This window comes from Pinus tabuliformis, chromosome 2_2 (genome assembly GCF_031772625.1).
Source record: "Pinus tabuliformis cultivar Carrire ecotype Pingquan chromosome 2_2, CPIR1, whole genome shotgun sequence".
Taxonomy (NCBI): Eukaryota; Viridiplantae; Streptophyta; class Pinopsida; order Pinales; family Pinaceae; genus Pinus; species Pinus tabuliformis.
In genome coordinates, this window is record NC_142300.1 from 572,983,460 (window position 1) to 572,998,841 (window position 15,382).

A 15,382-nucleotide genomic window follows, 5' to 3' on the forward strand; every position below is an offset into this window, starting at 1 on the left:
CGTATATTCTACATTCCTTGAGGAGGACAAAGAGGATATGTCTCACTAGGAAGTGAGCCATAGTGAAGAAACAGAAATATAGGAGGAAGACATGGATTATTATTACAAGAGGTTTGCTGACTACATGCAAGCACAACTGCATCACAAGTGTGATCTAAGGTCTTCTAGAAAGAGGTCCAGGGAACCAGAACAACAAGAAGCAAATGTTCCTCAAATTATTTCCCCATTGCCAGACAAAGGAAAGGGTAAATTGAACCCTGACCATGCCAAGATAAAAGTCCCTTTGAAGTAGGAAATAAATAGAGGAGAGGGACATGCAACAAAGGAGGAACTTGTTTTGCATAAAAATGTTCATGGTAATGAAGTAGAAGCAGAATCAAGGTGTATGGAGAAGATGCCATCTACATTTAATCTTCAAAGGGGGCTTGAAAAAGTGAAGATCATTGTCCCACTCGCTGATCTTCTAAGACAACTTACCTATAAAGCTCAGTTATCTCAATTCGTGTATCCATCAGTCTCCTCACCCACTCATGATTATCTAAATACTCAAGAGGATAGGCCAATGGTAATTTTTTGGCAACATGTGGAAGAGCTTGATCCTTCTACTGCTCCTTTCTATGTGACTCTTGGGGTCTGTGATCTTCTTCTACACAATTGCATGCTGGATTCTAGAGCTTCTCATAATCTCATGCTATTGGAAGTTATGGAACAAATTGGGTTACAAATCACTAGGTCTTACAAGGATTTGTACTCTTTTGACTCTCATAGAGTAAAATGCTTGGGAATGAATAAATACTTGGCCAAAATTCTAGAAAAAAAAAAAGGTGTGGTAATGGATATAGTAGTGGTTGATATACCTCCTCGTTTTGGCATGCTACTATCAAGATCCTGGGTTTTGAGATGGGGTGTTCAATTAAGTTGGACCTCACTTATTCCACCATTCAAACCTTTGGAGGAGAACAAAGAAGGCTATATAGAGAATCCATATTTGTGAAAATTGTCACTTCAGCTAAATGCTCAAGGAACTCTCCAGTATATGGAAAAGAAAGTGATCTATCTTGTTTATTTTTAGAAGAAGATGAGGTTGTTACAGAGGAAATGTTACTTCACTTAACCTGGTAGTTGAAAAAATAGCCTCTAGGTGATAGCAAAGTCTGGAAATTGTATTTCGATGGAGAAAATTCGAAAGAAGGAAATGGGGCAGGAATATTGTTGGTATCTCCTAAAGGTCGTATGATACCTCTTTAATTTAAATTGGAATTGGAGGCAACCAACAATGTAGAAGAATATGAAGCACTACTCCTTGGGTTGCAGACTACAAAAAAAATATGAAAATTGACTTGACAATTAATGGAGACTCTAGGGTGATAAAGAAGATGCTATAGGTAGATATTATTATTCCTTTAAGATATTCACAGTGGGTAGCAAATCTGTTCCCTGTTCGAAAGAAGAATGGGGAGATATGGTTGTGTGTGGACTTCCACAACCTAAACAAGGCATCTTAAAAATAAAATTACCCCCTACCCAAGATGGGAAGCATACTATAGAAACTAGTTGGTTTAGACTGAATGTCAATGATGGATGGGTTCTCAAGGTATAAGAAAGTCGCAGTCCACCCCGAGGATGAGGAAAATACGACTTTTACTATCCCATGGGGAACATTTATGTATGCTAATATGCTATTTATATTGATATATGTAGGTGCCATGTTCAAGAGAGCCATGGACATTTCTTTTGTAGGGGAGAAGGAAAAAATTTTGGTGGTATAACTTGACAATATTATAGTCTTTTTGAAAAACTAAGATTGTTACACAGCAATTTGTCACCATTTGTCACCATCCCTGTTACCCCTCACCCGCACACTGGAGGACTCATTCCGGGACCTGTGAGAAGTGACATGACCTGAAACCACTTGCATCATATTCCTCTGAGTATGAGCTTCATTTGCCCTGAAGACATCTCCTCCAAAATCCTCAGGAAAACAACTCTTTTTACATTAGCGCGGGTCCATAGTTCACTTCCCGCGCCAATGAGGGAAATCCTCCATAAAGGGCGCACCATTGGCTCTTTGTCCCAGAGTCGCACTCGCGCCAACCGAATTGAGTAAAGTTTTCAACAAACAAACTCCCGAAGGTTCTCTTCAACCCATTCACCAACTGAATCTATGTTGAGCTAGGATGGTTTGGCTTCGAATCTCCATAGAAGGGAAAGTGGTTTGCCACCTTTCATGGAAGTTTCCAAGTGATAAAGCCAATCCCCTGAATAATGTGGTTGATCCTATCTCTTTCCCTCTCTATCTATAAAATCTTGCCTCTATGCCTTGAGCAAGCTAGTTGGAGTGATAGTTAGAATTACAATAGTTCCAGGAGTTTAAGAGTTTGAAGCTCCAAGAGCCTTCTTTGCACCCATAAAGCCAAATCTAAGTAAGGAGATTCTTATCACCCAAAGAGAGAGAGGCTTGTTCCTCATCCCAACAAGCTTTTCAAGACTTGTGTAGCTGACTACCCAGGCAAAGGAGGATTTGACGTCAGAAGAATGGTTGTATTCTTCTTTGTTATTCATTAATAATAGATAACTATCATTATGGTTCCACTCTCATTGTCTCATGTTTGATGTTGAGTTATATCTTTTCTGACCGATATATAATTGCATCTACTAGATTTTACGCTTGTTTTCGTGTTGTTCTTTGCGTGTGCATATATCCTATCACGAAGATTGTGCGGATCGTGACCGGCCAAAGCAAAGGAATGAAGGTGACATCTCTTCGACGAACACTAGCGTTGGAATCCAAGTAGGCTCTCACCATCTACTTTGTATTTGCAGTTAGGAACTTGCGTGGTAGCATTGTGTGATTGTTGTTAGACCCGGTCTGGGCTAGTAGGGATCGTCTCTGTCCGCAGAGAGGATTTACCTCCACAACAATTTGGCGACTCCGCTGGGGAGATCTTGTTGTTTGATTTGTAAACTTTAGACGGAGCCTGAAGCATGGCTAGGTAGCCTTCGAAACGCTATTGCTTTACATTAGCAAAGTAGATCAACGCCACTTCAGTCAATCTCCGGTTTGGTTTACGAACTAAACGACTTGGAGTTTGTCTTGTCTCTTTGGTTTTTCTTGTTTTGATTGCTTAGATAGCTATCTGGGTCGAATTTCTTGCAGTTTCTTGCTTCCTGGTTTGCCTAGATACTGTTCTCAAGCCCTGGGTCACTTGCTTTTGTTTTGATTTAAGTTAACTTGATTAGCGCGCTTTTTAGCCTAACAGTCGCACTATTGGCGCAAGTTGCTCAAAGACAACCCGCGCCAATCCTATAAAGGCGCGAGTTGCAGCCTGACAGTCGCGCCAGGCCTGTCAAATTTTCAAGTTCGCTTGTCCTTAAGCCCTCTGAGCTTGGATTTGTGTCTGGCTGTGTCTTTTTCAATTACTGCAATGTGTTTGATCCTGATTTGACTGGTTTTAGACCTTCATCATTCGGGTGTTTGCTTCTTTCTATCGGTTTCACATTTAACCCTAGGGCATCTAGTGGCTTTGTGCGTCGAGCCTCCCGGAGGTGTTTTGTGTTCTTTGATCATCCGGTCAACATTGTGGTTATTCCTTTGCATTCGCTCAGTAGTTGTCAAAGTTATTTCTTGTTATCCAAGTGATTTGCTTGGGTTTCACTTGGCTTCGTTTGAGCTTGGATCACATAGCTCATGAGAAGTCTTTGTATTTTCTTTTTGGTTTAAAGGACTGTTTTGGTGTTTTTGGGATCTGTTTGTGTTCTCATTGAGTGAAATTGGTCTTTTGCTCGGTGTTACTGTCTCTCAAAATTCATTTAGTTCACTTTGCCATTGAAAAAGGAAAGCGAATAATCTCTGTTGCGTTGCATTAGTTAATTGAAATTAGAAGCTTTTCATTGATTAAGTGATTTAAAACAAAAGAAAAGTTTTGTTTATTCGTCATTAGCTGCATCAAAGTGATTTGTGCTTGTTTGTGTTCATTTTTTTTGAAAAAATCCTTAACTCTCTTGTAGTTAGCATTCATCGAACGAAATGATATTCCTTGGCATATAGTTTGCATTTAGGAAATTGTGAGAGATTACATACGGTAGGACCTGAAACTGAAACCTAATCAAAGATCAACCATAAAATGAACTGAATGAACTTAAAAACACATTGGAACATAACGCTAACTGATTAGAGGTCTAGGCTAAAGACGTGCTCCGGCGTCGTTAAACTTAGTCACTGTTGTTTCACACTATGGTTGGGTGATTCCTCTTTTTGTGACTCGGTAGTGGTCTAGCACGGATTTGAGCTCCCACGTACCGTCGCGTATATAGGGGAGACCCCACTAGGTTATCATCCTTTATCCACATGAAGCCGTGTCTACCTCCTTACAAGCCGTAACGCACCGAACACAACATTGGGGAAGATTGACTGCCATACGGGAAGTCCTTGGTTTTCATATGACTGCCAAGGTGTATATGCAGTTTTACGGATTTGTTTGGTAAACCCTTTGCCTAGTCTCTGCAGAGTAGTCACTTTTGATCCTTTTCAGACTCCTTAAAAGAAAAGGCTCACTTGAGCAGTTTGTCACTTCGGGCTCACAAAACATTCGAAGGCGACTAGAGTCACCTTTTTGTCCTTTTCTCGACTCTTAAAACATGAAAAGGTCAAGTTGTGTCCTTGCGTCTTAAAATTCATTTGGCCACGATAAAAATTACCTGGTTAGATCTTGTGTGTGCTAGTTTGAGTAGGGTCCTTTATCGTTAGACTCCCTTAGGTTTGTTCGAAGTTTGTCATGCTGGCTGAACCGTCGACTCCCGTTCCAAGTGATCAAGGCTCTCCATCTGTCGCTGCTCCTGAGGTACCAATTGTAAGTGATACTCTTCCTGTTATCCCGAGTATCCAAATGATCAACTCTCGCGCTCCGGACGACGAAGGTTACGAAATTCATTGGAACTCCATCTGGGAGCCTGACGAGGACGATATTCCCTTTACCCCCCTGGTGTTTCGTCTCCAATGTCTACCTCTCACATGGATGAGACATCTCCTAGAGTGAGTGAGACACCTGTGGTGTCTAATATCGACACTCCCATCCCAGCTACTTCTCCACTCCCCCCACGCTATCAGTCGTTGAGGGATAGGGTAAGTGCCAGGACTCCTACTTCGACCATGTGGGATCCTCATATCACTCCCACCACGAGACCTTTCGTTTCACAACCCCATACTACACATGTTACTTCAGTTCCGACGAATCCAACCATTTTTGTAGCACATTCAACTCCGGTTGTTAGTGCCGTAATAGCGTCCTCATCTATGAACACTGGTGTTGGTCCCCCTCACGGTCAAGTGAGTAGTGGCTAGCCGGAACTCTCACCTAGAGTTGTCCACCCTGGACAAAGTGCTCCACCCTCTTCTGGTCTCGTTCTAGGAGGGGGGCCATATGATGCCTCTGGACAAGCTGTTCAGGATCCGAATGCGCAGGGTCCATTATTTTACTATGATTCTACTAGTCAATACCTTCAACTCTCTCAACCCTTGCCTACTCAACCTATTGTTGATATTTCGGTACCATTATCCATTGCTTGGAACCCTGGTACTGCCTCTTTCCATGGGGGCCAAGCAATGCCTGTATAGCTTCAGGGACCACCTAACCAAGGCCAGCCATCTTATGTGCAAACCCCCAGGGGCAGCAATATTATGGCCAGTCTTACCCAGGACAACCTGGGGGCCTACAAGGACAACCCTATCAGGGACAACCTTTGGCCACTGGCGGTCCGTCTTTTACCTATCTGACTCAACCTTCGGGTTATCCGGGGCAACCCGGTACCTAGCAAGGTTACCCGTCTGGACAACCAGGAACTCCTTATATTCAACAAGGCCAACCTGGTATTCAGCAGGGTTATCCCTCTGGACAAACTGGACAAACTTACATTCCACAAGGTCAACCGGCAGTCCAACAGGGGTATCCTTCTGGGCAAGGGGGGCAGCCTTACATACAGCAGGGCCAACCCACTGCCCAGCCTAGTCATCCTTCTGGGCAAACGGGCCAGCTCTCTGCACAGCAAGGCCAACCCACTGCCCAGCTTAGTCATCCTTCTGGACAGGCTGGCCAACCTCAAGGTCAACCGGCCGTCCAGTCCGCTCAACCATCTGCCCCGCAAGGACAATCCTTGGTTGCTCAAGGACAACCTGCCACCCAGCAGACATATCCCTCTAGGCAAACAGGTCCGTCCCAAACCCAACCAGGCCAACCTTCCGGCCAGATGGTCCAAGCCCAACCTGTTCAAGGACATTCTTCTGGGACCCAGACTCAACTTGGTTATCAAATGCAAGGTGGGCCATGACCCCAACCTTCCTACCAAGCGCAGCCTTCTCATCAGGCTTAGTATGGAGCTCAGAAAATGTATGGCTACCAGCAACCCCAAGGACAAACTCAATTTACCCCTTACCAAAATTATCAACAAATGCAAGTTACTCCTTATCAAAATTATCAGCAACAGTACGTTGCACCTGCAGGTCAATTTGCTAATCCATGTGGTGTTGGGGGGTAGACCTAGGGTCAACTGTCTGCATATGGCCAGAATCCTTATGGGCAGAATCCATATGGACATAACCCCTACGGGAAAAATCCCTATGGGCAGAGTCCTTACGGGCCGGGCCCATCCGGACAAAGTCCATGGGGGCAACCACCACCTGGTTGGAACCCTGATACTACCTCTCTTCCGCAGCCACAAATGTCCTTTAACCCTCAGTTTCCTTTGTTAGCGACGTTGGAACTCCCAGATGTGTCGAAGTTGACGAATGATCCCATTCTTCATAATCCATATTGGCCACCAGTTCCAACTAAAATACCCGGTGATTGCCCAAAATTCAATGGCAAAGCTGGTGAAGATCCTCAAGCCCATGTCATGACCTATCACCTTTGGTGCTCATCCAACTCATGGCTTGATGACTCCATCCGGGTTCGCCTCTTTCAAAGGACTCTCACCGGCTCAGCCGCTAAGTGGTATATTGAGCTGAATCGTGGAACATTTCAAGATTTCAACTCGCTGGCTATGGCATTCCTAACTCATTTTCAGTTACCCATTCGGTATGAGATAGGGACACATCTCCTTATGTCTCTCAAACAGGACACGGCCACGCATATATCCGATCATATACGTGAATGGAGACGGCGTCGTCTCTTGATCAAATTTTGGATTCCTGATCAGCTCCTGACCGATTGGTTCACGACTTCCTTTTTCCCTACGATCGCGCGAGACATCGCTATGGGAGCTTGTGTAACTGAAGAGCAAGCTATCGCACGTGCTCAGTACCTTGACTTAGTATACTCTCAGTCAGGTAATTTATATGATTATTTTCCAGACGCCCCGAGACTCGGAACATCCAAAGCCCCGCCAAAACCATCTGTTGACGGAGTTATTGGCTCTGTAAACATGTCATCAAAGAAATCGACCGCGAACCCTGGGAAGAAAAAATATAACGCTTCTAATGGAAATGGTTCTCAGGGTCAATCTAATTCTGGAAGTACCTCCAAGGTTAACGCTGTCCAGTCCACCGCAGCAGATAAATCCTTGAAAGGGAACAAGAAAGGGAAGGCTAAGAATAAGACTGAACAGCCCAAACAGGACTCCCCTAAAAATCCACCCGAGGAAGGAGCCAAACGAAAACCTAAGTATCCTTGTCTTATCTGTGATGAGGATCACTACACTAAAGACTGCCCCAGGAGGTCTGAAGTTATTCGATTATTGAAAGGTGATCCTGGGACTCCTGCTGTGCTCAAAGAACCTTTCCCTTCTCAGCAAACTCAAATGGTGGCAGACCCATCTCAACCCTCTTCCTCATTTGGCTCTCAAGTATTTATGGCTGGGAAAATCCCCATCCATGTCACTACTCGAGCAAAAGAATATCCATCTCCCACCAGGAAAGAGCCAGAGGTCCCCTCCAGTGCTCCTCCGTTCAGTTCTGGTCCTCTCCACATCGAAAGACCCAGCACTGAGACGATCCCCTGACCCCCTCTGAAAGGTGTACTCCGAAAGTCTTCTTACAACCCTAATGCTCCTGCTGCCCAGCACTATAGCATTGTGGAGGACTTAGCTCAAGCTCCGTCTGCTATGTCCGCTCTAAAAGTCCTCCAGAGCTGCCCCTCCCAGAGGAAGTCCTTGCTATCGGCCATCGGTGGCATAGACCCGGCTGATTCAGATTTGATTTCTTTCGATCTCGAGGGCTATACGCCGAGACTGCCTCACCAAATCACTTTCCTTATACAGTTCATCATCAATGGCAAAACTATCCATTGTACAGTCATTGATGAAGGTGCCTCAACTTGCATCATGTCTGTTGCATGCTGGAAAGCCATTGGTTCTCCTACATTAAGCCAGTCTCCTACGACGTTAGAAGCCTTTGATGGAAGAGAGTCTCGTCCTTACGGTATCCTCCAACGCTTGCCCATCTCCCTGGAAGGGAAGATGGTATAAGTGGAGGTAGAAGTCATTGACGCTAATCTCACCTATAATCTCCTCCTCGGACATAGTTGGACATATGCCATGCAAGCCGTGGCCTCCTCCCTTTTCCGTGTCATTCGTTTCCCTCATCAAGGGAAGATTGTCACGGTGGACCAGCTCTCCTTCTTCGCCTCTTCTTCCGACGGTAATGTGCCATTCGTAGAACATACCTCTAAATCATTTGAGAGTGTGGGAGCCGGACTCTTTAAAGATCCCGCTCTAATGGGTGTCTTTCCCTTTCCACCTTCGAATCTCGCCCCTATTAACATGATTTCCGTGTGTTCTGGTCCGTGGGTCCTTCCTCCCGCTAATCAGGAAGAATCTTGGGGCGATATGATGCCGTTGAGTCCTCCCGAGCTCAACTACGCCGAAATCGTCGCTGCATCGGCTCCCCCTGCCAAACCTGCTCTTCCGAGTAGTGTTCCCGACTCATATGTTCATTTCCCTTGGCTTGGAGATGATGCTACTTCAGATCCATTAAAGGAAATATTTCCTTCTGATGAAGCCATCATAGAGACCATGTCTCTTGAAGAGCTCCCTTGGTCAGATCATCACCACCGCTCTTCGTTTCTCCCTCCCCATCAGGAAATGATCGCATGTCTTGAACGGTTTGCTTCGTGTATCCCATCCTCGCCCCTTCAAACACCTATTCAAATCTACCAAGTATCTTCTGAGGGCAATATGGGAAACATCACGCAAACCCAACCCATCGACATCTCTGTGAAATCAGGGATTGTTGAGTAAATTTACATAGGAGTCACTTGCACTCCAGATGAAGTTCAACTCTACACTGATCTATTTCGCGAATTTCATGATGTCTTCGCTTGGTCCTATGAAGAGATGCCCGGCATCGACCCTAGTATAGTGGTGCACGATATACCTATGTATCCAGGTGCTAAGCCTGTCCATCAGCGCCTACGCCCTGTGCACCCCCGAAAGGCCGCAACCATAAAAGCAAAAGTCGAAAAGCTTCTCAAAGCTGGTTTCATTTACCCCATTCCACTGACGGATTGGGTCTCTAATATAGTTCCTGTGAACAAGAAGCAGGGCACTATTCGAGTCTGTGTTGATTATCGTGATATCAATCGCGCTTGTCCTAAAGATAACTTCCCTACACCCTTCATCGATCAGCTTATTGAGGAGTGTGTAGGAAGCAAAATTTACTCGTTCATGGACGGTTTTTCTGGATATAACCAGGTCAACATCGCACCTGCTGATCAACATAAGACCGCTTTTATCTGTCCTTGGGGCACTTTTTCCTACAAGAAGCTCCCTTTTGGTTTAAAAAATGTTGACTCTACCTTCCAACGTGCGATGTCCTATGCCTTTCATGATGTTCGGCACATTGTGCAACTGTATTTGGATGACCTTCTAGCTCATTCAGCCAAGCGTCAAGACCATCCCTCCCATCTTCGCGAAATTTTTCTCCGCTGTCGACACTACCGTATTAGGCTCAATCCTCATAGATGTGTCTTCTATGTGGAATCATGTCGACTACTCGGGTTTATCGTCTCCCGAGAAGGCATCCATTTGGATCCCCTCAAAGTCGAGGCCATCCTGAATCTTCCCTCCCCTGCTTCTTTGCAGTAGTTGTAGAGCTTGAAGGGCAAAGCCAATTTCCTTAGACGTTTCATTCCGAATTATGCCGAGGTGGCTAAGGGTTTCACATGGTTGTTGAAGCGAGACACACCCTTCCATTGGGATGCTATCGCTCAGGAGTCTTTCGAACAACTCAAGGGTCTCCTTGTCTCTGCTCCATTATTGCAATCTCTGAACTACCACCATGATTACACTCTATATCTGGCCGTCGCCGATACCACTATCGGCATGGTTCTAGTGCAGGATGATGATGATGGCAATGAGAACGTTATTTATTACCTCAGCCGCAACCTCCTGGATACAGAAACTCGCTACGCTTATGTTGAGAAGTTGGCATTGGCCGCTGTGTGCACCGTCCAACGTTTCTGGCACTATATCCTGTTGCACTCCACGACTGTGATTTCTGACTGCAACCCGATGACGTACATTTTTTCACGTCAGTTGTTAGGCGGAAAATACTCTAAATGGATCATAATTCTCCAAGAGTTTGACTTGGAATTTACTGCTGCCAAGTCTAAGAAGTCTCTGGTCTTCGCTGAATTGCTTTGTTCATTGCCATCTCCTTCTGCACCTTCTCTTTCAGAAGATCATATCCTGGATGAAACTCTTTTTCTGATTAGCACCCTCGATCCTTGGTACGGGGATATTATTGTGTATTTACAAACATCCTCGTTCTGCCCCGCTCTATCCAAAGATGCTCGGCGGCGGATCTGCCATCAATCTCAACCCTATCGGATCATAGGAGACACCCTGTACCGCCTCGGCGTTGACTCCGTTCTCCGCCGATGTCTTACCCTCGAGGAAGCTGAGAGAGTCTTGAATGACTGCCACTCTGGCGTCTGTGGTGGTCACATGTCCGGATATGCCATAGCTCAAAAAATCCTTCGCGCTGGTTATTTCTGGCCCTCCATTTTTAAATATTGCATTCTTGTTGTCCGCTTATGTCATGCATGCCAGATATACCAGTAGAAGATGCGTGCGACACCGGCCCCGCTGCACCTTGTAGTGACCGTAGGCCCTTTTGCAAAATGGGGCATTGATTATACAACCTGTAAGCCTCGCTTGGCCGGGGGGCATGGGTTTATCATCGTTGTCGTCGATTACTTCACAAAATGGGCCGAGGCGATGCCCACATTAAATGAAGATGGTCATACAGCGGCACGGTTTTTTCTCAATCATGTTATTACGCGGTTCGGAGTTCCACAGGCCATCGTTACAGATCACGGAAATCATTTCCGTAATCACATGATGACCGAGTTGACAGCCCAACTAGGCTTACGGCATGATAGTTCAACCCCGTACTATCCTCAGTCTAACGGTCAGGTTGAAGTTGTTAACAAGATTTTGGTAATGATGCTTCAACGTACTATCGACATGCATAAGTCTAATTGGCATTTGATGTTGTTTCCTACCTTGTGGGCCTACCGAACCTCTGTGAAGGATGCCACCGGGTTCACTCCATTTCAGCTAGTTTATGGACTGGAGGCTACCCTTCCTATAGAATGTGAAATTCCTTCATTGAAAATAGCTGTCGAGTTGCTTCCCAACACCACTCTGATGGAGGAATGGCTCCTTTATCTAGAACGGTTAGACGAGACCCATCGTTTAGCCTCTCTAGCTATCGAAGCTCAAAAGAAGAGAGTCAAAACTCATTTTTACCATACCATTCATCCTCGTTCCTTTGTTGAGGGAGACCTTGTCTTGCTATACGACCAAGCCAATGATAAGTTGGAGGCAGGCAAACTCAAGCCCATGTGGCTAGGCCCTTACATTGTAAAGAGAGTGTTGCAAAAAGGGGCCTACGAGCTAATTGACTACGAAGTTAATCCTCTTGATAAGCCCCGCAATGGGCTATACTTGAAAAAGTACTATGCATAATTCATGCGCTTCGATTTGGATATGCGTGTGTGTATGTGTGAGTTTTCATGTTTTTGGTTTCGTGTGAAAACATGATTGCCCCTTATTGTGTCTTTTTGCTTCTTGTGCAGATGTCGGGTGCACCTTACATTGGTTTCGTTGATGGTGCCTGCCGCAGTACTCGTAATTTGTCCTCTACGGCGTGGGTGATCTACGATCCTCACGGTGAGTTGATAGACCTTCAAGGTGTCTGTTTAGGCTGTACTACAAGCAATGTTTCTGAATATAGCGCCGTTGTTGAATTAATAGCCGAGGCAATTAATCTCGGTATTCGTACATTGCTTGTTAACTTAGACTCTCAGCTTGTTGTCCACCAGCTCAATGGGCGATATTCCGTCAGAGACCATCAAATTTTAAGGTTGTACTTACGTATTAAATTGTTAGAAAGGAATTTTGATTTTATTACATATCAGCATATTCCACGACGATTAAACACATTATCTGATGCATTGGCCAACCATGTATTAGATAGACATTTGCGTAATTTATAATCACAACATCATACAAGCAAGCACATAAAAGCACAATAATAAACCATAGGCATATGTATATGTATATATATATATATATATATATATATATATATATATATATATATATATATATATATATATATATCTCTGTGTGTCATAATGTTTGCACTGTGTGCATTACAAAACCCAAAAAATAATAGATGTTCTGATACATCCTCGGACAACATGTCCCTCAAAAAATATGCATGAAATAAACCTAGGAGTCTACTCGTGGTGGTGCTCATGATAGCACGTCACCGCGCGCACCAAGCATCTCAACAGATGATGGATGCGGGATGGCACCCCCACCGTGTGCCTCTGATATGCGAATGGCACATCCGCCAATCTAGCATAGCCTGGAATCCCTTGGGTAAGTCCCTCGAGATTCTGCACCAGCTCTTACCCCACGGCACCTCTTGCCTGAGGGTCAGCTGCAGGTTGGTCCCTCCTCGCTATAGGAGACAAACTGGCTGGTCTCTCTGGGCCCACATCTGCATATATATATAACTGTCATCAGAACATGCATGTATTGACAAAAAAAAATAAAAAATACATAAAAAACATCAAAAAGAGAATATCATACCTAGCTCCTATTCCCATTCCTCCCCCTCTGGCAGTGGGAGGTCTGGGTCCCCCATGAAGTTGGTTCCCGCTTACGGCCATTCCTCCACCACGATCAACTGGCGACGAAGCCATATGAAGAACTCGGGCCGCGAAGACATCTGCTGGCCCCCTCCTCCTAGGCTCTCGTGGTAATGGGGCCGCTACTAGGACTCCCTGGTACTGGAATAAAGGTAATCGTTCCAAGAAGAACGATACCACAATCGAACCATATCCAAACTGTTTCACTCCCCGCGCTTACACTTTGTAAGCTGCCTCTTGATATTCGTAGTCACTGTTGTAGCCCAGTCAAAAATGGTGGGGCTAAGACATTCTGTCGCCAGTAACAGATGGTTCTTGCTGGCCTCGTGGGGCGCCTGTGCCCCAGCTGCACGTGTGATGGTGAACAGTATCACCTTGAGAACCAAATCATGGATGGTGGCGATATCCACCTTGGCGCTGTTCTTCCCAAATTGTGCCTCTGGGCACACACGAGCCTTCACTTCACCTATTTTCTCTGCGGAAGGCCTGCTTCCGGTCAGAATGGGGATCGCCCCTCTCCGTGACAGCCTAGTAATGAAGTACACATCAAATACATCCAGCTCTAAGGTCTGATCCCGTAGTCGAAATACTTGGTCGTCGACATCCCAAGCATCTACTATGAACTGTAATAGCTCTGGTTGAGCTCGCAGATAGGAGGTGAGAAAGAATTTATTGAGACCACAGTCTCTCAGAGCATTCATGCATCCCTCATCTGCAATGGCTAAGGCATCTATGGCATCATGCTCTCGTTCTTTCCATTCCACCAGCATTTTTGCGTGTTTCCTGCACCACAAGGATGAATAAATCATTAGTGAAACCCTGGTAGACATATGCACCGGACAAATTTCAAAAATGATGGGAAAATTTAGGTGAAAAACTAGGTCGCGTGGTTGGCGCGACTGTTTCTAAAACAGTCGCGCCAATGGCGTGGTACCTTTGGGTAAATCACCCCATTGGCGCGGACCCGTGCTGGATACCCGCGCCAATGGGGCGCAACCCTAAATTTTAAAATCCCCCTTGTGGAGGCTCAATTCAGGAACAAAATGCATAAAAACAGGTATGGAAATGAAGCTTAAGAGAGCGCCTCTTACCTGGAACTGGCGGAATCTCAAATGGTTGCCCGGATTGGTGGTAATCGCTGCTCGAAGTTTGCACTCCAAATGGACCACTACCACTATGCACAAGGTAAAAAGGTAAAAGTAATTTTGTTTTTTACATTTTCACCACATTTATAGACTTTTTGACTTGTAATAGGGTTTAAAAAGTTGATTTTTGAATATTTTAATATACTTTTGGTCGAAAACAGGTTTTACGCTTGTTTCTGGTGCTATGACAGGTCCTTTTTGCAACTTCGATGGTGAAATGAGTTGTGTTTTATGATTTTTCGAACAAGGTAAATACACGAAAAAATCATTATGGAGTTATCTTTCAGCTCTTTTCTAACTCGTTAAAAGTGAAAATATTTCCGAGTTGCCCCTCTTGACTCGTTAAAAGTAAATAAGAGGCGGTCGTCTTTAAACCCTTTTCCGACCGTGTTAAAATGAAAAGATCATCGAACCCTTGTCGTTTCCGGTTCGTAAATGGTTACGAAACAACGTGATGTTGATCACTTTTCTACTTTTTTGGATCGATGTCACTATAATTGAAAAGTACTCCTCGATCGATCAGGCGGTTCTTTCAAGCATTGTTTTATACTTTTTCAGGCTCGAGAGACACAACTTTACGAAAAAGGACCCCCCTGGAGTTTTTCTTTTTGCTGTCTTTTCAGACTCTCTAAATAGGAAAAGACGCCGAGTTTTTCCTTTGTCAGACTCGTTAAAACTTAATGACATCGGATTCCGTCGTAATGACGTTCACAAGCATATGCTATCCCCATCAAGCTTGCTAAAAATAACTGGGGTACTCGCCAGAAATGGTGGGGAAAATGGATCCATAATTGTTGTCGTGTCGGCAGTATGTTGCTCTTGAACATGGCACTCGTCTGCATTTGTTTCGGGGTGGGGACATCTCATCTTGTTTTACACTAGACTCCATGGGTTTGGGTTATCCTATTCGGCCTCTCATCTGCTCATTTCCTTGTCACCATGACCTTTGCTCATTTGATGTCAAATACTGCCAAATCCACTATCATGCCGCCGATATGTTCAAGAGAAGTTGACCTCTGCAGCAATACCACCTCCTCTAATACCTCACATAATTTTGCATCACCACAACATCTTTCCTCTGTC